This window comes from Hylobates moloch, unplaced genomic scaffold (genome assembly GCF_009828535.3).
Source record: "Hylobates moloch isolate HMO894 unplaced genomic scaffold, HMol_V3 SCAFFOLD_24, whole genome shotgun sequence".
Classification (NCBI taxonomy): Eukaryota; Metazoa; Chordata; class Mammalia; order Primates; family Hylobatidae; genus Hylobates; species Hylobates moloch.
Window position 1 is genome coordinate 2,502,633 of NW_026652299.1, and position 24,319 is coordinate 2,526,951.

The window sequence follows — 24,319 nt, forward strand, 5'->3', positions numbered from 1 at the left end:
GGGTGACAGAGCAAGACTCCATCTTGGGGGAAAAAACTGGCTATAGGAAAGAAGCCACCAAAATGGCCTGAACTAACAGGGGCAGCCTCTGCAGCCACCATCATCACTGCTCCCACCTCTCATGCCTTATCCACCAGTACAATCCAATGTGAGGGGAAGGACGGGTGAATCTGGGAGGAGACAAACACAGGATCTTCTGTTTGTATCTTTCTGACACCAGACCCTATCCCTAGTTACATGTTCTCATGCCAGACTTCGCACACTGCTAAATTCACACTCAGTTTTCTGAGTGAAGTTTCAGCCCCTGAATGGAAAGCAGAACCACCCTTTTGTGGCTCCTCATTAACAAGTGATCTTTGTTACAGGCCCACTGTTTCCACCATCATCTCTCTGGTGCCAGAAAGATTTGATTTAATTTACAGGCTGGAGAGTCAGAGAAAAGAGCCTTAAAAAGGTTTCAAGGTGGAATTTTTTTTTTAATGAGCACATTTATGTTGTTATGAGCCAAGTTCAAAATTCAAATCACATATGAACAAATTTTATAGGGGGAGGAGTAACCTGATGTTCAAATTCATTTGCCTCCCATTTTGAAGTAATTCATCTTTAAAATTTCTGTGAAAATTCTAGAGTTGCCCAGAAAATGGCACCAACCATCTGTAAGTAAAAACGAAAGCTCTCCATAGTATATATCACAGTTCAAAGCACTTTGGCATCGGCAGATTGAACAAGTTATTAAAGGAATTTAACTGCAAGAAGAGCTACCATAATTACACAGCAGCTGGTCTAATGTTGACAAAACAACTTTTAAAGGCTTGCAGAAGCCTTAAAGGCTAATCAATTAAAAAGGCATGAATAGCAATGTGCATCATCCTATCCTTAACACTCCGAGTTGCATCTCCTGCAAATACAGTGAGGTTTTCGTTTTGGAACCATCATTTCTTACATCCTACAATTAAGCAGAATATATAAATAAATTCGAAGTTGTGTCTAGGTGAGACAATTATACTTAAAATAAAATAACTCTGTAAAACTCAACGATAAACATTGAACTTTATGAGCATTTTCATTCTGGCATAGTATCAAAATGCCAACAGCTCATGCCAGAATTTGTGCTTACTTTACCAAGAGCAGGCAAAGAAGTGTTTTTAGATGACTACATTGGCCTGCAATATGCTGGAGTCACAACGCATGAATGAATGCACGGATGCTGGAATGAGTCTGTACACTGCATTCAAGGACCAGAGACGCCATCCTCTTGAGATCTGCCCAAGGGTTCCATGAGGACAGGCCTCCTCTGCCAGGCCCAGCAAGTGCTTTCTTTTAAGGCCCAACTGAAAGTTCCCATCTTGCAAGAAACCTTCTTCAGACTTCCCACAAGGCTTTTGTCTTCTTTTCTGAATCCTTTACAACCAGAAAACTAAAAAGGATTTTACATCTCTCTAAATCCAATCCTATGTAGGACCCAGCAAACTTTTTCTATAAAGGGCCAGATAACAAATATTTTAGGCTTTGTGGAACAAACGATCTCTGTCCCAATTACACACTTAACCATCGTAGTGCAAAACCAACCATGCAGGATATGTACACAAACGGGCAATGGCTGAGTTCTAATAAAACTCCATTCACAAAAGGAGGTAGCCAGCCAGATTTTACTGACCCCTGCTGTACCAGTACGAATCCCCTTTCCCAGCCAGTAGGCAAGGTCTCTTCGTGAGCACCTCCGAAGAAGGGAGATAGCCTCCTCATAGCAGCCTGTTGTGTTTTCTGAAGCTCTCCCTTCTATTCACTGGAATGAACTTCCCTGTAATTTGCAGCCACTGTCACATCTTCATATCCTGCACATGCTGTCCTCTCCTAAATCATTCTCTCTCCCCAGAGTACTCTACATAAATAGGCCTTCAAACATCATTTTTTTAATGAAAGAGAAATACCACCAGTTTTGCCTTCCGGAGCCCCACAGAGTAAGTCTAACACCTCTTCCACCTGCCAGCCCTTTATGCATTTGAAGACACCTATCAGATATGGCAGTTACTGTCTGCACCACTCATTGGGGATCTATCTTGTAGCATTTTTTATCGTTAGTTTTCTTCTTCCATGTACACATTTTTTTCCTCCTCATTTAGATGGCAAGTGAAGCATGGTCCCTGGCACATAAGCTCCATTTAGTTTTACGAGTGAGAGTGGCAGAATGTCCACAGAAATATCAACCAACAAATCTTTTTCAACACCTTTCTCAGCAAATTCAACTGGGACAGCTTCTGATACTGGGGCAGGGCAGGGGCAGCTCACCACAGCAGCAGTAAGACCGTGGCCAACTTCTTCGGTGTAGACCACCCAGAGACAAAAAACCTCCTATTGGACGGGCGCGGTGGCTCACTCCTGTAATCCCAGCACTTTGGGAGGCTGAGGCAGGCGGATCACGAGGTCAGGAGATCAAGACCACGGTGAAACCCCGTCTCTACTAAAAATACAAAAAATTAGCCGGGCGTGGTGGCGGGCACCTGTAGTCCCAGCTACTCGGAGAGGCTGAGGCAGGAGAATGGCATGAGCCCGGGCGGCAGAGCTTGCAGTGAGCCGAGATTGCGCCACTGCACTCCAGCCTGGGCGACAGAGCGAGACTCCATCTCAAAAAAAAAAAAAACAAAAAAAAAACAAAAAAAAACCTCCTATATCCTGCACCACCTACCGTGCTCCTGAAGTGTGATTTTAACCGGCACTTCGATAACAGCAACTGCCTTCTGGAGAATCCTGGGGCGGGCCCATTGCCTGTCCTTGTCACATACTCAGCCCTTCCTCAGCTTACAGTGACCCAATCTTCATCATTTTTATGTCCTGTGCTATCTATGCCTTTCTTTAATAACCCACTTCCTGGAACAATACATGCACATTTTGTATTTATGTGACGGTGCATGGTAGACCTTCAATAATCCACTTTTAAATTTTTAAAATAATAATCTAGAGAATATTCCTTATGAACATGCAATCTTCCTCCAGGTATGAAATTTGGTTCTTCACAGAATTCTCACTTTCAAGACACCAGTAAGATGAGTATGCACTAATGTTGCATCTAATATCTACGGCCCAGGATAATTCTCAGTCAGTAATAAAATATTCAAATAGGCTTGTTTTTTTTTTTTTTTTGGATGGAGTCTCACTCTGCCACCCAGGCTGGAGTGCAGTGGCATGATCTCAGCTCAATGCAACCTCTGCCTCCCAGGTTCAAGGGATTCTCATGCCTCAGCCTCCCAAGTAGCTGGGATTACAGGTGTGCACCACTACACCCATTTAATTTTTGTATTTTTATTAGACGCAGGGTTTCACCATGTTGGCCAAGTTGGTCTCGAACTCCTGGCTTCAAGTGATCCACCCGTACAGTCTCCCAAAGTGCTGGGATTAAGGGCGTGAGCCACCATACTCAGCCTAGGCTATTTTTTAAAATATCTCTGTGAGAAAAAGTCTTTAAGACCATAACAATGACTTCATCTCATCCAATGTCATTCTGCCTTTCCTTATTCATTCTCCCCACTTCTGGGAAGGACAAGAGGGAGGCATTTCAAAAAGTCCTATATACTGCCCAGTTCCTGGAAATTCAGCGCTGCCGTGTCCCTGTGTGAAAGATCTGCCTGTGGACACTCAGCAAGATGGCAGAAAGGCCCCAGCAAGGGTGGTGTGGGCACCTGTCCACTCTGTGCTCCAGAAAGCCCAAGATGAGCTGTCAGCTTTGGCTGTGCAGTCACTATTTTATTTACAGAATAAAAACAAGTGCACAGGAGACACTAGCTGCACGTGGCTACTTGCATTTAAATTAATTAAAACAAAATCAACTCAAAATTCAGTTCCTCAACTGTACTAACCACACTTCAAGTACTCAGTAGCCAATATGGGTAGCATCTACCATATTGGAAAGTACATACGTAGAATATTCCTGTCACCAAGAATAGGATAGAAAATTCTACTGGACAGCAATAGAGGGTCCACAGGGTTTCTTTATAAACCCCTTTGCCACTAGCTGCTTGCTACTCTCCAGCCAACACCTGCAGGATTCAAGGGACACAGATAAACTGTCAAGTCCTACAGGAGTTGTACTCTGCACCTCCTTGAAACCCAAAGAACAAATGGGGATATGGAATGTCACACCTGGTTATGCCAAACAATTAACACCACGTTATTTTAAAGGCATTCTTTAAGGAAAATGAACAACAAAATGCATAATTTGCTCTTACTTCAGGGAGTTCTGCCAAAGTCCTTAGCTTTTGCAACTCCATGAAAAACTTTGACACAGAATAAAAACAACACTTGATTCTCATACAGATTCTAGGGAAAAGTGGGGAGAGGGGACAAGAGGCAAAATGTCTCTAACCATTTGTTCTGAAGCTGGCATCCTTTGTATTCTTTCATGAGGTTCATTTTTGCTTTGTTACTTTGTATCAAAAAGGACTGCAGGGTTGCTGATTTTTTTCCTTTTTAAACATATAACTCCAAAGTTGCTGGGAAAGCATTAAAATACTCATGCACCTTAGATTTATCACCAGGCAAGTAAAGCTATTCAATAATCTGCCTCTAGGTAACATAGCATATATATTTTTTTTCAGGTTTAATGAAATTGCCATCTCTCTAAAATCTAAGGACAAGAGAAAGTTGCTAATAAATTTTGAATTTCTCATACAGTTACTTTGGAGCATGAAATTATAAGAGGAACTAAATTTAAATTCCGGGCTGCTTTTTGAAAGACAAGATGACCTCCTCATAGTCTATAAAGTCTGTGAAACATCTGTTTTGATAACATATGTACTTAAAATTCCCCACGTCAGTTTCAAGTTACCACAAAATATAAGGCAGCACCAGCTGCAAGGGTAAGGAGGAAAAGCTGTTAGCAAAGTATTGGGAAATGTTAAAAAATTTAATGGGACCCAAGTCTCTTTACCATTTGCATATCATGATCCTTGGAAACAGACTGAACAAAATCTTCAAGTATTACCCCTTCCACACATGAGAAAATCCCATCATGACTTTGGTGTGTTTTCCCTTACTGCCTCATATTGCAGTGTGTTTAATTCTGGTAACTTTTAACCAAAATGCCCTCTCCTCATTTTCTCTACCCCTCCAAATCCTAACCATCCGCAAGGACCAGTCCAAGTCCCATACTTTTTTTTTTTTTTTTGAGACGGAGTCTCGCTCTGTCGCCCAGGCTGGAGTGCAGTGGCGCAATCTCGGCTCACTGCAAGCTCTGCCTCCCGGGTTCACGCCATTCTCCCGCCTCAGCCTCCCGAGTAGCTGGGACTACAGGCGCCCGCCACCACGCCCGGCTAATTTTTTGTATTTTTTAGTAGAGACGGGGTTTCACCGTGGTCTCGATCTCCTGACCTCGTGATCCGCCCGCCTCAGCCTCCCAAAGTGCTGGGATTACAAGCGTGAGCCACCGCGCCCGGCCAAGTCCCACACTTTTCACGAAAGTTGCTTCAGTTCTTCTAGCCCACAAATTGCTACTTCTCTCCGTACCTACAGCAAATAATAACGGAGCACGCAACTCCAACTTCATTGTCTTCACTCTGTCTCTGACAGACTGATCTCACCTCCTCGCTCTCATGGATTTGCTCCCCTTTTATGGATTTTACTGAGATCATGATGCTCCCAATATTATATCTTCAGCACAGATGTCTCCCCTGAATTCATACTCATATTCCCAACCTCCTACTCCACTTCTCCATTTAGAAGCCTAACAGGGGTCTCAAATTTAAGGCGTGCACACCTGATCTGATCCTCTTCCAAATCTGTTCCTCTTCAGTCTTTGCATTTCCGTAAATGACAGCCCCATCCTTCCAGTTATCAGGCCCCAAACCTTAGAAGCATGTTTGACACTGCTTTGTCACTTATACTCCACTTCCTATCCTTCAGAGATCTCTCCTCCACTCTTTCCAAATAGACAAAGAATGCTCTTTTTCAGCATCTCCACTGCAACCACCCAGATCTAAGCCAACATCTGGACTGCTACAACAGCCTCTTATTTAGTCTCCTGCTTTCCAACCTTGCCCTCCTATATTTATTCTCACGGTAACCAGTGATCTTTAAAATCATTTAATCAGGTCATTCCTCAGTGCAGAATCTTCTAATGGCTCCCCAACTCACAAAGGAAGGAAGGAAGAGAGTGGGGGAAGAGTCAACATAGTGTGATAACCTCTAAGGCTTTGCATGTTGGACAGCCTGCCCTTCACATCTTTGACTTTTTACTGCACTCCTCCTGGCTTGCTTACCCGCCTTCTTGGAGGGAAAGCCAGGTATGAGGCCACCACAGCACTTTTGCATTTCTGCCTGGAGGGCTCCTCCCACAGAGGTCCTCAGGGCTCTCTCCCTTACCTGGTCTAGGTGCTCATGTGATACCTTCACAGTGGAGTCATCCATGACAACAACAGTTAAAGGTACCAGCTGCCTCCCACCCACCCCTGCACTTCCTCTCCCCTTCCTCGCTTTGGTTTCTCCATAGCACTTACCACCGCCTAACATACTGCACATTTCTTATTTATTTCCTTATTTTCTGCCTCTATTCCTCTAGAATGTAAGATCTACCAGGACAGGAATTTTTTGTGTTTTTTGTTCACTGCTTTATCCCTAGAGACTTTTATCCATTTCATTTATTATTGTATTTCCACCTAGAACTATGATTGGCACAAGTTGGCCCTTGGGTATTTAAAGAGAGAGACAGGGAGAGAAGCCAAGTTCCATGAGAACAGTTGCTGTGTCTTCCACTCTTTTTTTTTTTTCTTTTTTGTATTTTTAGTAGAGCCAGGGTTTTGCAGTGTTGGCCAGACTGGTCTTGAACTTCTGACCTCAGGTGATCCACCCGCCTCGGCCTCTCAAAATGCTGGGATTACAGGCTTGAGCCACCACGCCCAGCTCCACTCTATTTTTTTATATCCCTGGGTAGGGCCCAGAAAAAAAGTACTTGTTGCCTCATTGTTGCTATGTTTGCATTGGCAAATATAAAATATTAGGTCATTTAAATAGTTGGACATGTTAAATATAGACAGTGTTGATGCAATTAAAAGACGTAACTTTTTTTAAAGATTTCAAAGCTATTTAAACTTAAGCTCATAATCTCTGTTCAAGTATGAACAATTCTCAAAATCACCAATAAGAGATAGTTTCTTAAGTGCTGCCAAAAAAATGACACAAATACCTACTCAAAAAATATGAAAAAGGAATCTGTCATTTTGGGGATAAAATTACAGCAAATAAAATTTCAATGCCAGACCCCCAAACAAGTAACTTGAATTCTTTTTCCTTTAGGTTGATTCTTAAAATGAACAAGTGCTTTAACAAATCAATTCCATTGTGTCAAGTGAAGATGGTGGTCATGGCTTTGGTCAAATTGTTAGGGAATTGGGGAAATAGGGGGAATGCCACAGAGAGACGAGGAGCCTCTTCCCTGCCCATCCTAAAAAAGAATGATACGTACTATAAACTGAATGTTTGTGTCCCCCCAAATTCATACACTGAAACCCTAAACCCCAATGTGATGCGATAGTATTTGGAGGTGGGACCTTTGGGAGGTCATGATGGTGGGCTCTCTTGAATAGCGTTAGTGCTCTTAATGAGACATGGAAGAGCTTGCTTCTCTCTCTTCTCTCTTCTTCCTCTTCCTCCTCCTCCTCTTTCTCCTCTTCTTCTCTCTCTCGCCCTCTCTTCTTTCTCTCACCTTCCCCTCCAACCCCACCCCATGTAAGAATACAGTAAGAAGGCAGCCATCTGCAAGTCACCAGACACCAGACCTGCCAGCACCTTGACCTCTGACTGCCAAGCTTCCAGAACCGTGAGAAAAACAAGTAGTTTTTAGGCAGCGCGCAGTGGCTCACGCCTGTAATCCCAGCACTTTGGGAGGCCAAGGCGGGCGGATCATAAGGTCAAGAGACCAAGACCATCCTGGCCAACATGGTGAAACCCCATCTCTACTAAAAATACAAAAATTAGCTGGGCGTGGTGGCACGTAGCTGTAGTCCCAGCTACTCGGGAGGCTGAGGCAGGAGAATCGCTAGAACTCGGGAGGCAGAGGTTGCAGTGAGCTGAGATCGCACCACTGTACTCCAGCCTGGGTGACAGAGCAAGACTCCGTCTCCAAAAACAAAAAAACAAAACTAGTTTTTAATAACAGAGACTTATTAGTCAGTAAGTCTGAGAAGTGGCTGGAAAGCCTCAATCTTTCTACACATCCAGAGTGTTACCTATCAAACATCAACAATTATCTACAGAACAAATGCAAACTAAGTTCTTTTTCACACAAGATGACTTGAAGGTTATGTAGAAGACTTTATGGAAATCCTCCATCCATAAAATGTTTGAGCATTCCCGAGGGGAAATGCTGTAACATGCCAAAACAAACCCTACCAAGTGGTTTTATGGCACTTATGTTCAGTCCCATAAAGAGCAACTCAGTCCTACGTGAGAGGACTCAGGTCTCTTCCAAGTTCATTGAGCTGCTGCAGTACAGAACCAACTGCACAGACACGTGTTCAGCTTTGTGAAATCTGTATAAAAACTTTTATGTACAATAATTTTAACTTTATGCATTTTTTAAATAGAAAAACAAACATTAAATACTAATTAACATCAAGTTTGTGAGTTACAAAAAATTTTTTAACTGTTTTTAAAAAATAGTGTTAGATGCCAGGCAGTGGCTACATTATTGGAATGATAAGCACTTATCATTAACAACTTATTCATTTATTCAAGAAACACTGATCAAGTAGGGAGAGTCTGTTCATCAAATATCTACTGGGCATCTATTCTCTGCCAGGGCTTGAGACTAGTAAACTAAGGCATCGTTTATATGTTTAGGAGAATAGTAAAGGTGGCATCTAAAAATGGAAGAGTTGAATTCAAAAACTGGAGCGCAGTGCAGTTTGGAAGCCTCTCTAAGGCAACTCAAGGAGGCTGCGGACCTACGAGACCTCAGAGCAAAGCTAATATTATTAATATATCTTTTATCACTTGAGAAAAATATAGTTATCAGTTGTCTGCCAAATTTCAAAAGGCAATTTGGAGTTTTAAAATATATATAATCAAATGTACACAACAAATTCCAATTTTTTAAACAAGACAAGGAAAACTAAATAGAAATATTAATGTTTCATCAGAGGCAAGCTTGAATTCAAATAACAGAAAATTTGACAAATATTCTTAAAAATCTAAATTAAGGCCAGGCGCGGTGGCTCACACCTGTAATCCCAGCACTTTGGGAAGCCAAGGCGGGTGGATCACGAGGTCAGGAGATCGAGACTGTCCCGGCTAACACGGTGAAACCCTGTCTCTACTAAAAAATACAAACAACAACAACAAAAAAAATTAGCCAGGCATGGTGGTGGGCGCCTGTAGTCCCAGCTACTCGGGAGGCTGAGGCCAGGGAATGGTGTGAACCTGGGAGGCAGAGCTTGCAGTGAGCCGATCGCGCCACTGCACTCCAGCCTGGGCGACAAAGCGAGACTCCATCTCAAAAAAAAAAAAAAAAATTTAAATTAAGGGTGGACGATAGACAATCAAACCAAACACATAGCCTACAGTAAGATGTCTGCTGTAGGTTACCTGTAAGTTACCTGTAGATATTCAGACTGCTCTAGTTTCAGAGAATTCACAACATGCAACAATAAGTATATGAAAAATAGTCAGTGTGAATCCTTACTCTTTCTTCATTCTTTTTTCAGAGATGGGGTCGGGGGGTGTCTCAGTGAGAATCCTTACTCTCTTTTTATTTTTTTTTTAAAGATGGAGTCTCACTGTGTTGCTCAGGCTAGAATGCAGTGACTATTTACAGGTGCAATCACAGCACACTACAGCCCCAAACTCCTGGACTCAATCCATACTCCTGCCTCAGCCTGCCAAGTAGGTGGACTATAGGCATGAGACACTATGTCTGCCTCTTTCTCTTTCTGACTCAAGAGATTACAGATGACCACCCTGTATTCCCTCACTTTAAAAAACCTCTGGAAGAGGAGCTATTTTTGTAGGAGGAGGTCTAATTCAGACACAGACATCCTACGTCCTGGATGTCTTTACCTTCCTCCACTCCCGCACCCACTCCCACAAAGCACTTCAGGTTTTACCTGCTCCTCATCAAGTCAAGGGTGAATCTGGTGCAGAAGCCAAATAAAAAATCCAAGATTGGTGTTGGTAAGGCAAGGGGTGATAAACATATTTTGTAATTCTAAAGATGAAGGGAAGAATAGCGCATATTTTCTATATATTCAGTATTCATCTTTTCATCTTTATGTTACAGCTCTATGATTAATTGCCCTGCTTTGCTTAGAAATGCCTCTGTCAGAATAAAATCTGAGTCTTTTATAAACTGTTCTTTTCTGAAATATTATCCCATTAGTATAAATGTTTCAATATTTTTATTAGGATATTGGGGAGGTACAGCACTTGGGGAATTCATTGTTTGCTTTTTGACTGCCTTTGACTTAATGTAGTCTAAAATATAAAAATAAAAGGGAAAAGTGCATAGCTTGCAGATTTGCACTATCTCAAAGTGCACTTCTCTTAAAGTAGATGCAGAGATTTTCTAACAGAGTACATTTTTGATCAAATGGTTTACATGCAACACAAAAACAGTTCTAGGTAAGAGGTGAAGGGACTGACTAGGAAAGAAATAGAGAGACAAACTGATTGTACATTCACAGAATTTAAAACACAGAAGGACGTCAGACACCAGATAGTCCAATATTTTGTGTTGCAGAAAATACTGACCCTCAAGATGAACCCTCAAAATGAGTATCACTGTCAAATAGGTCTGGGAGTCACTGAATATTACATATTACACCTTCTTTCAGATATATAGAGTGAACATTCAGTTACTAAATGTTCTAAAAGTCCTGCAACTCAAAAAAAAAAAAAAAAAACATTTTTAATCCAGTTTTTTCTTCCTGCATATCCTGCAGAACCAGTTTTTTTTCCTTACAGGCCCTCCTTTGGAAGTGCTGATCTTATGCAATCATTTTGAGGAAACTGAGGTTCAAAGAAGTTAACTGGCTTGGCCTAAAACCTACCACTAATTGGTGGTTGATAATTCAGCAAACAGCATGATGAGAGTTTAGATGAAAGTGGGAAACAAGTAAAGATCTCAACATCTTTCCTTTCCACCCACACCTTACAAGGAAAAAGTTACGTCCTCTATTTCCCCATCTCAATCCCCTTGCTTGGACTCCTATTCCCCCAGCTTTCACTTGCCTACTGGAAGAGGATGTTACCTAGCTTAGATTCATTCATTAACGAGCATGACTTTTTCCCCCTCAGGGAAGCCTTTTAACAGCGATCTTCCAAGGCTGAATCAAAGACTTGCCAAAGGAGTGGCTTTGAAGCTGGGAGTGGCAGAAATTTGGAAGATCATTTAAGGCAGATGGATGCTTGTCGTTCTCCCCAAATTTGTTCATTTTAGGGATTTCTCTGATAGGACAGGAATCAGATAGGATCGTAAAGGTTTTTTTTAATCTATTATATAGTAGATGATACTTTATTAAAAGTCCTTTAGCTCCTTCTTCTCTGCCCACTGTTCCTTTCCATTTTCCACGTTCGATCTTATTCAGTACACTGCTTCTCCAGAAGAGATCTGAAACCCACATGCAATGCCAGAACCGCCCAGAAGCTATAGGAAATGAGTTTGCTCGCTATGGCACTGGACCTTTCTTGAATTTGCATGTCCTAGCTGAAAACTGTCTCCTCTAGCACAGATCTCTCCTAGACAGTTCCCAACTGAGAAGAAAGTACCATTATAGACAGCACATGTCTTTAAAATGCTATTCTATCTATGAAATGCAGAAAGTTGAGTCATTTAGAAAGTTGAGTCACCAAATAGCTTTGGTGAGAAAAATTTTTTTGTACCATGTTGATTTTTGCTTGCCTGGTTCACCTTACCAAAGAATAACAACATTGGCAACAGGAGGAGTTGAACCCTGAGTCATTTATCAGGACTGTGGGGAGCTGATGCTGGTCTGGCCACCTCTCACCTGGTGCTCCTTAAAACAACATTTTAAGCCAGTTGGCTGTGATTCTAATCTATGGGAATGAACAGAAAGAACATTGCCCATTAGAGATTAAACAGACCTGGCCTTGTCTATTTCTTTGTTTAAAAAATACCAGCCCTAACTATGCACATTATTCCCTTCCACAAATAGGAGGCCATATGGGAGACCATTGATGAAAGAGTTTTTCAGTAGCATAGAAGAACAGTGTACATCTTTATACATAGTAAATTTGCTATATTGGCCTCTGGTTTACTCTAGTAAGATAAGGATCAAATACATTCAACATATGCTGTATCCGTAACTGGGTAGCCACCATGTGACACGGAGAAAAAGAATATCATTAAAATAATAAAGAAATCAAACATGAATAATTAAATCTGTGTGATAAAACGGGGAATGATTATTTTCTTCCTTAAACTTTTGTGTTTTTTAAAAATAGAAATTACCTACTGATATGGTTTGGGGGTTGTATCCCATCCAAATCTCATGTTGAAATGTGATCCCAAGTGTTGAAGGTGGGGCCTAGTATTTGGGTCATGGGGGCATATCCTTCATGAATGGTTTGGTGCCTTCCCCAGGGTAAGGGTAAAAATATCATAACTAACTTTCCAAAGTCCTAGGTCATGGGCAACTCAGGGCTTAGAGTCTGTTTTGTGAATACCCTCAATACCTAAAAGGTATTCATTATAAGGACACAGTGGCAGAGTGGAGTCTCTAAGAAGAATGTGTATAGCTTGTGGTATTCATTTGTTCTTCCTGGACATCCAGGGGCCAAAATTAGGAGACAGTTTGTCATATAATGCAAACCCTATCCCTTCCATCTAAACCAATCTGCTATGGTTTCCCTGTGATCCCTCCAAATTTCAGATGTGGTCAACGTGGTAGTATTAAGAGATGGGACTTTCAAGAGGTGATTACACATGAGGGCTCTGCCCTCGCAAATGGGATTAGGGCCTTCTAGAAGAGGCTTCTTCACGTGGCCTTGACTCACTTGCTCTTCTGTCTTTCCCTGTGCGAGGACACAGCAACAAGGTGTCATCTTAGAAGCAGAGAGACTGTGCTCTCACCAGCCAGTGCTTTGATCTTGGACTTCTCAGCCTCAGATATCTGAGAAATAAATTGTTTGATATAAATTTCCCAGTCTCAGGTATTCTGTTATAGTAGCACAACGAGTCTAAGATGCAATCCTTTGTGACTCCCCCCAGATCTTTACAGCTTGTCTCTATGAAAGGCATTATTCTATTCAGCATATTGACTGAGGGCTTACTCTACGCAAAACATTATGTTCATGCTGGCATCTGTGAGAAATAAGACTAAAAATACAGGTAACAAAGAAGAGAATGTATAGAATGTAACAAAGAATATGTTAGTACAAAATACAGGTATACGTAAAAGAGCAAAATTTACACTGATGAGGGAATTAGGAGAAAAGGCGTCTTTGGGGAGGCTCATTGAACTAGGCTTTGAAGGATCAGAGGCATTGTCAATTGTGGAATAATGGATGGAAGAACACCCCTGACCAAGGACACACCTGACTGAGAACAAATCACAACTGCTGCAAAACTTTTTGTGAATTCACTCAGGTAGTTCTTTTAATTCAGATTGGGAATCTGAATTAAAAGAACTCAATAAAAGAAAATTCTCCTATGAAGTTATACATAAAAGAAAAACCATGTACTTCTAATACCATTCCTTTGATCTTCCATGAAAAGCCACTATATAAACACAGGATATTACTTCTTTAAAGTCAGTATTTTTAAGTGGCAATATTTTTAGAACACTTGAAAGTGAACTTTTTTCTCCAAGACTGAAAATTTTCTAAGAAATTAAATGTATTCCACATGGCGAGTCAAAGAACAGTGAAGATCTATATAGCAAGAAAATATATTCTGGGGGGATGTGCTACACCTTTTAAATTATTTATTAGAGGCCTCATGTTCTTAGAAGACAAGAATTCTTGAATGTTTAATTATTTTAGTCTATATACCAATATTATGCCACACTTTCAGTTAATCAAAGCAATTTTATTAGGTCAGCATTAATGGGCAGTTTTAAGTGTCAAAAAACATATGTTGGTTCCTACTCACCTGGGAATTGAGTGAAGCCTTTTGATTTGTACAGTTGAAGCAAATGATGCCCAGTGGGTGACCTACTGGCTAAAGGTCAGCCAGCTAGTTAATGGTGTAGCCGCTAAAACTGGAGGAAACTAAATAACTTGCCCAAGGTCACACAGGTAGCAACTGGTGGAGGCAGAATTACACCACAGGAGAGCCCAGACCTCCAACCTTCCCTCTACATTGCCTCTCTGCCAATGGAAAATTAACATAATCTCTCACAAGCAGGTAGAGTCCTGTGGATGAAAAATCATGCAAGTAAAAGTAGAGAGTAATAAATGCCGTTATTATACGTGCAGGTAAAGGATTATATTATCTAAAGTTCTGTAACAGTATAAAAGAACTAATATTTCTAGATATCTTCATAGAAATTTAAGTAATGTGTACATCTGGGCTAATATGTTATACTACAAGGTACTAAAAATTGTGCTTAAAATAACCTTTATTTCTCCTGCTTTTTTAGGTCATAAAAATATTAAATATTTTTTTAAAATGTTTACCCAAAATCCTACTACAAAAACACACTAACTGCATTGTTATTTAATCGCCTGGAATGCTTAAATGTACTTTTTTGGTAGTTCAAGTAGCAATAATGATTTCCAAAAAAAAGGCAGAAATAGTAGGACAATCCTGGGTTTACGAATTCCTACATCTATGGCTGAGAACAAGTCACAACTGCTGCAAAAGTTGTTGTGAATGCATTCGGTTAGGTGATCAGGAATCGGAATTACAAGAATTAAATAAAAATTCTAGCAAAAGATGAAGATTTTACACCCAATACTTTCATTTTGCCTAACAATCCATTATGTGGTAATTACTCATGCATACATCTAAACACTTTTGAACCTATTTTTAATTTTACTTTGCATCCTCTTGTCCAGAGAATAAGGATGAGCAGGTGGGAATGCAGGACAGGAGGTAGGGGTATTACATAGTCTGACCTTATTGCTTTCTGTCTAAAATCCCTTATTTTCAGATATCAACAGATATATTCTGGTTCTAGTTTTTAATTTGTGAAAAATAATGCAAATTCACTCTACTTGTAACTGTGCATGAGAATTTGACTTCGGGTATCTGTCTAGATGTTTTATTGTAGCAACCTGATAAAAACGTCATAGTAACAAGTTACAGCTATGACTGTAATTGGTAGCCTGGTTGAAAACTAAAATTACCTGATGGGACATCATGCTTAGGGCTTCCCTGAGGGCCATGATTCTGGAAACTGGGCACATCCCCTATAAGACCCTGGAAGCTTTGTCTATGGAGTTACAGGAGATATCAACTCCTAGGGGAATGAGGCTTCTAAGCCAGGATGGCTCCAGCACCTGTCCAATATGGATCTCATCTCTTCACACCTGAGCCGTGGACCATTTCAAAAACTCCCTCAAAGAGAAGCACCTGATGGCAAGCCGGAGTTCTTGCCCTATGGCCTTCTGGTTATACGTAGTCTTTGGGTTGGTCTATGTTAGTCTTGGAGTCAGATTAGTTAAAGAAGACTCTCTAGTAGGCGGTGGCCTTCATAATGTATACACAAGGTCCTATCCCTTGAGCCTTTATCTTCCAAGCCAGAGTTCTCTTTACATTCTGTCATCAGAAAATAGCCACTTTCCCTAAGTCCTCACTCAAAATCCTGGGCACTGGCTTGACCACGTTATTGCTCTTATCCAATTCCTCCCTATCTGTCTTTCTTGAAAATGACAATAAGGGTTGCATGTTGTAACAATATATACCAGATTTTATGTAAAAACAACATAAAATTTTCTGTTCTTCTGCCAAGACTCCTTCTGACAATACCAGGGATATTACTGAATAATTTGACTACAGTGCCTTATTAAGCTAATATCGGAGAACAATCTACAATGACTCCTAGATCCCTTCTGGGGATCAGGTGTTAATATTTGTCTTAGCTCACCAGGCTGCTATAATAAAATGCCTTAGCCTGGGTAATTTATAAATAACAGAATTTTATTGCTCACAGTTCTGAAGGCTGAGAAATCCAAGATGACAATACCAGCAGATGTGGTGTCTGGTGAGGGCTCATTCTCTGCCTCAAGGATGGCACCTTGTTTCTGTGTCCTCACATGGCAGAAGAGACAAGGGAGCTCCTTTCAACCTCTTTTATAAAGGCACTAATCCCACTCATGAGGGCTCTGTCCAACAGGCCCCACCTCTATGATACTATTACATTGGGGATTATGTTCCAACACATAATTTTGGAGGTATGCCAATATTCAGACCACAGTAATATTCAATTGTTAATATTTAATAGTTTGTGGTATAAACCACTCTTTAAAAATTCTAGCTTATCAAGAATGATCAGCCAAAAAATAAAAGATACTGACATGGTTGCAGAGAAAAGGGAACTCTTCTACACTGCTGGTGGAATTGTAAATTAGATCAGCCACTGTGGAAAGCAGTTTGGCAATTTCTCAAAGAACTTAAAACAGAATTACCACTTGACCCAGCAATCCCATTATTGGGTATATACCCAAAGGAATACAAATTGTTCTACATAAAGACACATGAATGTGTATGTTCACTGCAACACTATCCATAATAGCAAATACATGGAATCAACCTAAATGCTCATCAACAGTAAACTGGATTTAAAAAATGTGGTACATACACACCATGGAATACTATGCAGCCATAAAAATGAGATCATGTACTTTGCAGCAACATGGATGAAGCTGGAGGCCATTATCCTAAGTGAACTAACCCAAGAACAGAAAACCTAATACCACATGCTCTTCTAAGTGGGAGCTAAACATTGAGAACACATGGACACAAAGAAGAGAATAACAAACACTGGGGTCTACTTGAGGGTAAAGGGTGAGAAGAGAGTGAGGAATGAAAAATTACCTATTGAGAACTGTGCTTATCTCCTGGGTGAGGAAATAATCTGTACACCAAATCCCTGTGACATGCAATTTACCTATATAACAAACCTGTGTATGTACCCCGAACCTAAAATACAAGTTTTTTTTTTTTTTAAAGGGGGCCAGAGCTAACTGGGATTATATACACTGGTGTCCGCAGTGGGAGAAAAAGATGATGAACCCAAGCCAAAGGCTGAAGGAGAGATAAAATCCAGAGCCATGGAAAGAAACAAAACACCAGCCCCAAAGCACAAAACAAATTGAAATGAGAGATGGATGCAAGTGGCAGGAGCTGGATCAAAACTTGAGATAAGCCAGAGGATCCCAGATGACCAGCACAAACCACTTTTGTGGCCCAGGGGTCATATAATACAAAGACTACCAGGATAACTTACAGAGAAACAAACTAAAACGTGAGTGAATCATACGACCTCAGAGGATACAATGGGCCCTAGAAACTCTTCTTATTTCAAATTTCTACATGCCTATCAGAGTTTTTAATCCTTTCATTCAATTCAAAACATTCCAACGTATTTACTGGGAGAGTCTTCTGTGCTAGACAGCAAGGCAAGCACTACACAGTCAGAAAGGAAAGAAAAGAAACAGATTCAGTGCCTGTTCTCATAGCACTTACAGTCTAGAAAGAAATCAGCAGCATTGCTTCTATAACTTTGTTCTTCGAATTCTAAGAGTTACGGCAAAAACGAAATCTTTTTACATTTCCTAGTTCTATTTTAAAAAGCACAGGTGTTCATCTTCAACCACATTTTTTCCTAACACCAAACACACACACACACACAAAAAGTTATTTCAACATGCTGCCCTTTTTACATGGGGAATTCAGAGGGGAGAAAAAGGCAAAATTTTCAACTACAGATTTTCAGAAGACATAGAAATAATAATCAAATGAGCTTTCTTTCTATTAAGACTACAAGAAACCTGAGGTCATAATACTAAATCTTATTTTCATAATGTTTTGTCTTCTGAGAATATGTGTTGAATGTAGAAAATTTGGAGAACACAGGTAAAAGAAGATAATAAAAGTCACTTCCAATCCCATATTATTTAGAGTCACTGTTAATATTTTGATGTATTTCTTTCCACACAGATGAACAAATAGAGGATTTATTTATATAAACTTATTCAGCCATATATATTTTTAAAATAGCATCACATTAATACAGAGTTTTATGTCCTACACTTTTTCTAACATTGACTTTAACTTGGTGGACACATGTTTTTTACAGAGCTGAGAGACTACTAGCCAGCTATGTTGTCTGCTGATGGGAACAGAATTTAAAACTATCTCCATAAATGTTCTTGGGATTGCTTTTTCCAAGTACACTTATCTTCAATCTTCCATTTTGACTTTAATCTTCTATTATTTTTCTTCCTATTTAGATTGTCTTTTAAGTTATTTCTATAGTTCAACTTTAGCAGCTTGGTTTTTACTTACCATAAGAACTACATATCACCCCTAAGCATTTATAAAAGTGTTAAATTAGACCATCCCCAAACTACTTCCTGGAAGAGGCTATTTGTCCACTCAGAGATACACCTATTGATCTCCATTTTTTGTTTCTTGTTTCCTTAGCCAATTTCCCATTCATAAGAAAAGGTCATGAATGAGGAGGGAACTGGAATCGGAAACCTGGTTAGGCTTTCTGAAACATTAAAATATATTTCCTGCAACACTTAGCAACAAACATATAGTCATGTATCACTGAACAATGGAGATATGTTCTGAGAGAGCCATCATTAGGTGATTTTGTCACTGTGTGAACATCACAGAGTATATTTACACAAACCTAGATGTATAGCCTACTACACACCTAAGTTATATGGTATAGCCTTTTGTTCCTAGGCTACAAACCTGTGCAGTATGTTACTGCACTAAATACTACAGGCAACTGTAACACAATAGTAAGTATATGTGTATCTAAACATAGAAAAGGTACCATAAAAATACGGTACAAAAGAAAAAAGATATACCTATATAGGGCACTTACCATGAATGGAGCTTGCAGGACTGTAAGTTGCTCTGGGTGAGTGAGTGACAGGTGAGTGTGTGGGTAGTGGAAGTGAAGGCTGAGGACATTACTGTAGACTACTATAGGTTTTATAAATACTACACTTAGGCTACCCTAAATTTATTTTAACATTTTTTCTTTCTTCAATGATAAATTAACCTTAGTTTACTGTAATTTTTTTTATTTTACAAAACTTTTATATGTTTTAACTTTTTGATTCCTTTGTAATAACACTTAGCTTAAAACACAAACACATGGTACAAACATATTTTCTTCAAATCCTTATTCTGTAAGCTTTTTTTTCTATTAAATGAAAACATGTTTTAAACTTTTTTGTTAAAAACTAGGACATAAACACATACATTAACCTAAGCCTACACAGGGTCAGGATCATCAATATCACTGTCTTCCACCTCCACATCTTGTCCCAGGGGCAATAATATGCATGGAGCTGACATCTCCTATGATAACAATGCTTTCTTCTGGAATACCTCCTGAAGGACCTGCCTGAGGCTGTTTACAGTTCACTTTTTAAAAAAAATATGTAAGTAGAAGTACTCTCTAAGATAATGATAAATCGCATTAACAGTAAATACATAAATCAGTAACATAGGTGTTTAATATCATTCTCAAGTATTACGTACCGTACATAATTGTACGTGCTATACTCTTGTAAGACTGGTAACACAGTAAGTGTGTTTACACAAGCTTTAGCACAGGTGAGTAATGTGTTGTGCCACGACATCACCACGGCTGAGATGTCAGTAGGTGATAGGAATTTTTCAGCTCCACTATACTCGTATGGGACCACCATCAATATAAGCAGTGCATTCTTGACCCAAACATTGTTACGAGGTACGTGACTGTATTTTCCTTCTTTAATATGTCAATCCCCCTTCTTCAGAAAAAAAAAAAAAAATCGTTACTTGCTGTAATCTGTGTTTACTTTGAATATCCATCTCCCAATCATCCACAGGGACACGGGTCTAGTTTCTTGGCCTCCAGTCTTTCTGGAAACCCTCCCCCTGACTGGAGCCCCCAAGGACACCAGTCAATCCCCCAGCAATACCCCAGATGGCTGTCACGTACACACCAGGCTTCTTCAATATACTTAGGTGAAGGCCATCTAGTCTTGGTGATTTATCTGTAATTAGTCTGCTGATTAGGTCTGGAATATCCTCAGCACTTGCCACTTCTTGATCTATTACCTCCAATGTGTTTATTGCTTGAGAAAGCCTGGGTGGAGGAATATTACTCAGCAAAAACAGAAGCAAAGAATTCATTTACACTCTGTTTTATCTCTTTTTATCTCCCAGTACATGTTTGGTATGATGAAAGATGAGTAGTTCCACAATCCTTATTTCACAGTATTTAAGGGACTTTCATTATTGTTTTGGAAATCCATTGCAAGGATATTTTTTTTTTAACAAATTCACTTTTGGTTACCCCATTTCTAGTATGCCTGAGATCTGTTGCCCTTCATAAGGTCAATTTAATAAACCGACCCTTCAAATTTTCCTTTTTCATTACATGTATCCAGGGAAGCTTTCTTTTTCTTTACTTTCCCTATGTGTTTTCCCTATGAGTTTCGTGTTTTACAGAGCTTGGGTACAAGACTTGTTTTTCTTATCACTTTTGGGTTCCTATAAGGTAATTCATATGCTTCCCACTTTCTTATGGGTAAATTAAGTATTTCTTCCTTAACATATCAGCATTGAATTCCCTTTTAGAGACTGATTATACTCTTGATGTCCTTCTTTGGAGTCCCCTCTTCCATTAGAAGACTTAATTGAATTGAAACACATATCATTCATCATCACATGCTGCAATCTGTGTTACATCTGGTAGGCACTCTAAACATTTCCTGAAAGAATGTATGATACCAACAGCTAACAATAACGGGGCATTTGGTAGGTGTCAGGTCCCATCCCAAGCATTTTAAATGCATTGTGTCATTAGATTTTAGGCACCAGACGGTAAACTTCATTGGCAAGGAGTTTGCACATGTATCCCTAGCATCTAGAGCAGAGCTGGTACATAATAGGCAATCACTAAATATTTGCTGCATGAATACATTTTAAAAACTGCATGAAGTGGGTGCATTACTCATGCTTTACACATAAGAAAACTAAAGCACAGAGAAGTTCAATCATTTTTTGAAGTCCCACAGTTAGTCTATGTGAAGACAAGACTTGAATCCAAAGCCCACATACTTAACCAAGACTTATTACTAGTAAGCTCAACACTTAACCACATTATTGCAAATGAAATTAATCTCATTTATACACAGTATGCAGTGACACAAGTAAATATTGTAAGCCATCATTTTCCAAGAAAAGATTTGCAAATGATGAGCCCTTAAAAAATAATCAGATAGGCAGATATCTGTGCGCTTCTTATTGCTAGTTTTGCAAGTAAAAATATGATTTCTCTTTAACCAATGTCTTCTGCTACATTTGTACACTAGTCAGTGAGGATTTCAGGACTTCTGATAAGTGGGTGCTTTCTGTGTTTCCAGAGTAGTTCTGATTTTATTTAAGTCATCTATTTTGTCAATTCTTTTTAAAATAAGAATAGCACTAATGAGATATTCATTTATTGTTTCTATTCTTAATCATCTTCAGAGCTTATAAGGAGTGTGTTTGTAAAATAGGAGACTTACATATTTCTCACACATCTCTCCTACTGTTACTTGGTTTTTCTGAAACATTACCATTAGGACATCGTCCTTTAAGGTATTGATTATACGTACCTTTAACAGCTCATTAGCAAAAATAACATATCTCTTTGAAAAGGGTAGCTCTTTAAAACTATTCCTAGTTTTCACCTTAAGTCTTTATCAGCCTTCACCTTAGTGGGAGCTAAATGATATTTAGCAGACAGCAAAGCCTTTTGGGGATGATTCATAATGGTCCCTCAAGCTATGGGTTAAACAGTAAAAAGAGATGCAGAAATCAGAAGTAGATAAACAACAAAGAAGTAGGTAAACACCGAAAAGGAAGGAAGGAAGGGAAGGAGTGAGGGAGGAAAGAATTTGAAAAACACTTGACTTTGAACTCTGCTATTGATCTTGGAAAAGTCCATCTTTGAAAGCCTCAGTTGTTTCATCTGTGAAATGGGGATGATAAAGATACGATTTCCTCAGACACTTTAATAGTAGATTTCAATGTGCCATATAAACTATCCAGTATGATACAACACATGGTATGGTTTTTTACTTGATATTATTTGCCTAGAATCAGCCCCATTTATGCATTATGTACTATAAACATTCACCTTACAAAGACTGTCAACAGCTTCACAGTGTAGCTTCATCAATTGTCTGTCTTAATTGGTCTGGAAGCATTTCCATTATTTTTAACCCGAAGAACCAATTCACAATTTTTAACAAGCTTTGTGTGCCTACAAGCTCAGAAAGCTTACTGTGTGCTCTCAGGACTCGAGTTCTATAAACCTCTATTTAAACAAGGAAGCCTCTTTTAAGTCCTGTTTCAGTCTGGTGCCTTTGGTCGAGGTGAAAACTAAAATTGAAAACAGATAGATGTTTTACATTTAAATGGGTTTAACATAAATGTGCATTAAGCCATTTCATGGGCGATTGCACAAATACCTTTTGCAAACTTGGTACACGTGAGCGCATATACAGTAACCATTAACGTCTTCTAGAGAAATAAGGTGCAGATCCAAAATTTTAAACAGCTAGCTCGAGTTCCTCTCACTCGAAAGAAAATGTAATGGCTTTAAGGGAATTGCTCTAATAATATCATGGCATCTGCAATGGCTGGCCAGAGCAGAGCAGAACAGAGTGTATGTCACCGCGAGTCAATTTAACAAGAAATAAGCTTCCCCCTGGAGAATCTAAACTCCCTTGCCTCCCAGGAAGAAAATTGAATTTTGGAGGTCACACCTTGGGTAGGTTACCACAGAAAGAAGCTTAACATTCTTTTTGTCTTATGCTGTGGGAGGTCAGTGCCGTTCTTCCAACAAGTGACTACCAAAGACCCGCTTCCATCCCCCCCCCCCCCATCCCATTATAACAAGTCTTTGGAGTCCTCTAGGAAACGGGATGTGATTGTGACACTTGAAAATGCCAAGGACCACACCGAAGGCAATCATGATCAAACACCAAGTTTTGAGCCCCGCAATCAGGAGCAGGGCAGGTACTGGAGCGGGAGAGGGGACTGGAGGAGGGCGGCGGCAGAGATAGTGAGGATATGGTGGGGGTCAGAGCGAGTCAGACCGTCAGCGAGCTTTAGGTTGTAACTGAACGCTTAGCCAAATGTGAATCAACCGAACTGCAGAGAGAAAAACAGGTCGCCAAGTCAAGCCCAGACCAAATCCCAACTCTGTGGGTGGATGGCTGAATGGCCTAGCGTGGTCTTGCAGCGGCAGGGAGGTACCCCCAGCACACTGCACCTCCCTCAGAGGCTCTGGGTGGGCGCAGCCGGGCCACAGCCACCGCCCCCCGCCCCGCAGCAACATGTGGGGTGCTGCCAGTCCGCCGCCCGGGAACTCCCTCCGGCTGGAGTTCCTGGTGGACGCATGCTGGGCAGTGAGAAGATGCTGAATTACTCCTGGGAAAGGTTCCTCCAGCCTTGAACTTGGCAGCTCCTGACCTTTCCATCCCACCCCCCGCGCGCCAGCCCAACACACACGAGTACACACGCCCCCCTGGACCCGTCCAGGCTGCGCGCGGGACTCTCTGCCCACTTGGGGCAAAACGCCGGAGGCCGGGACCCCAGTTCCTCTGGCCCCAGGGGGTTGCCCTAGCATCGGGTAGTTCCAACGACTCAGCGCACTCCCTGGCTTCGCCAGGCCCCGCCTAAGCCGGGGCCGCTGGCACCAACCCGCTGTGCTTTTGTGCTCTCCCGGGAAGCCCGCCTCTACTCACCCGGACTGCGCGCGGATTCCGGCCGCCAGCTGCAGCCCGCTGCCCCATTCCACGAACACTGCGGCGCCCCCAGAGTGTGCAATGCGGAGCCCCGCCAGCGCGCTGCCGGAGCCCGGGAGCTCAGGGAGGGAGCGCGGAGGAGGGAGCGAGGGAGCGCGGCGGGGACAGGCGGGGGGCGGCTGGGGGCGCGCGAGCCACTCCCACTCGCGCCGGGCACTGGCCGCCGCCCGCAGCAGCGGCCGGCCCGGCCTCAAGGGCCGCGGAACCAATCAGCACGCGCGGGGGGAACGGAGCCCTCCGCGGGGCGCGCTCATTGGCCCGGTGCGCGCGACCCAACTCCGGGAGAATCTGCCTGAGCGCCGAGTCTGCAAACTCCGGCCAGCGAGAGCCGACCGCC

The 24,319-nt window shown here is 41.0% G+C and overlaps 1 protein-coding gene across 2 annotated transcripts in view; it reads right to left on the reverse strand.

Moving 5' to 3' along the window:
- LYPD6 (LY6/PLAUR domain containing 6) overlaps positions 1 to 24,088 on the reverse strand; it is a 142,954-nt gene extending 118,866 nt beyond the window's left edge. For both annotated transcript variants that reach the window (XM_032145842.2, XM_058434372.1), the window contains exon 1: positions 23,923 to 24,088. The gene's annotated coding sequence lies outside the window, so the exon portion shown is untranslated. The remainder of the gene's footprint in view (positions 1 to 23,922) is intronic.
- Between the last annotated feature and the right edge of the window lie 231 nt (positions 24,089 to 24,319).